The 1848-nt window shown below is 36.6% G+C and overlaps 1 pseudogene; it reads right to left on the bottom strand.

The window, feature by feature from the left end:
* Window positions 1-438: 438 nt before the first annotated feature.
* LOC122916321 lies at window positions 439-736 on the bottom strand (annotated as a pseudogene).
* Between the last annotated feature and the right edge of the window lie 1112 nt (window positions 737-1848).

The following is a 1848-nucleotide window of genomic DNA, read 5'->3' as shown; positions in this document are numbered from 1 at the left end:
ACCAGTCCTAAAAACTGAAGTACCCAATCAATCTGCAAAAAAGGCAGAAAAAAGTTAAATGGGATTCCTACATAACATCAAAAGCATGTTTTGATACTAGAATCAAATCAGCAACTAGGAGTACTTCAGGACTGGCACAATGTCCTCTTTATAACTGATTTTATCATAAGAGTTTAAGGAGGAGCATATTTTAACACTGTCCAGTCCATTTAAAAGTGACATGTTTCTTCTTTTGTGCTAATGTGACTCCCCTGAATGACCTAGCTAGTTAACTGGTCACTAGTAATTTGGTAACCAGTCAAATCAAGCCTGCAAGAAAGGAAGCCAATACTTAAACTACCATATTATCTGACCCAATCAAATTATTTATTTTCAACATAAACATATATAAACTCAATATGAGATGTCTAAGTAAAGCAAACACCACCAACAAAACTGAGACAGCTTCTCTTAATCTAAGGTTTAGGATTTGCCCAGAATTCCTTAACATGGAATACCCCATACCAAGAGTCATTGCTCCCACAACAAAGCCTTGGACTGCCACACGCCTGTGGATCAAGTAAACAGACATTTTAGTATTTTCCCTGCTCTTCAATTTATATAATCCATATGTAACAATTGCTTCAAACCTGGCCATTGCAATGGGAACAAACGGTGCCTCTCTAGCTTTTCAGATAAGTTTAGATCCCTGATCTTCATCATATGAAGAAAGAGAAACATCTGTGCCAGTTGACATAGTAGCTGAAGAATCCTTCTACAGGGACAGGACTCAGGCTCCAACTGGTTTCTCAGAAATGGTCTTAATCATACATTTTTTTCAGACCTGCTAGATTGCAAATAAGTTGACTATGATATGTTATGTATGAGAAGTGATGGTAAAATTAGAAAAAAGAAGGTAGATAAATAAACTCACTCTTTCTGAGGTTTGTTCATTAGATAAAACCTAATACTTAAATTTAGTTCATGTTGCCACCTGTGAAAGCTGGTATACAAATGGACTACTGGGAAAAAAAAAAAGAGTAACACTAGATATTCAACAAGATAGTCAAATTCAGGATATTTCTTTTTCAAAGGTAGTAGATTTAGCATTCTATGTAGAATATTTACTTCCAATACAATTAGACTCCATATCCTCTCTCTAAATGACCCAAATGGTGTCATTACCACAGCCATATCCCCAAAAGTCTTAACCCCAAAAGTCACCATCAATTCATGAGCCTCTAACTGCAGAGAAGAATGCATTCCAAAGTCAAGGAAGGATTTTTTTTAAAGTCTAAATGATACAAATGGGAGGACCTGATAGCATAAGCTGTATTTAATGGGAATCTCTGATATCTCAAACCATTGGCCAGCCACAATCTCTCTAAAAACAAAAACAAACACCAACAATGACAGGATCAGTAAAAAGCTAGAACTTGTTAAACAAGCTCAAGTTCCATGGCTCCAAGAGGTGCCAAGGTAGTTCAGTGCTATTCATCAGCCCTCTTCTGTATCCTGTTCTACATTTCTTTTTCCCTGCCTCATTACTGTTACTGACCTAGGTTGTTTACCCAGTGGAATGGCCTAGATTTAATCTCTGAGAAGTATGAGCCCCTACTTAACTTGGATTGCTGCAATTGCACATTTAACTTTTCCCTGATTGTGGACATACCAAAGGGTACCCTAGCAATGTCCAGCCTCCAGACATACTTCATCCTTTCTGTGGTATCTATTAACAGTCTTAGGTCCCTAGATCTTCATACTTATCAGGGTTGATTACATCCAAAAGTACAATAAATTCTTTCTCTGCTGCTCTGTAAAAAAGACTAGATTTTTTTTTTAACTCTTAGAGATATAACACTATTCAAT

This window comes from Neovison vison, chromosome 1 (assembly GCF_020171115.1).
Source record: "Neovison vison isolate M4711 chromosome 1, ASM_NN_V1, whole genome shotgun sequence".
Taxonomy (NCBI): Eukaryota; Metazoa; Chordata; class Mammalia; order Carnivora; family Mustelidae; genus Neogale; species Neogale vison.
The sequence above is the reverse complement of the archived record's forward strand: the minus strand, read 5'-3'. Positions and strand labels throughout refer to the sequence as shown.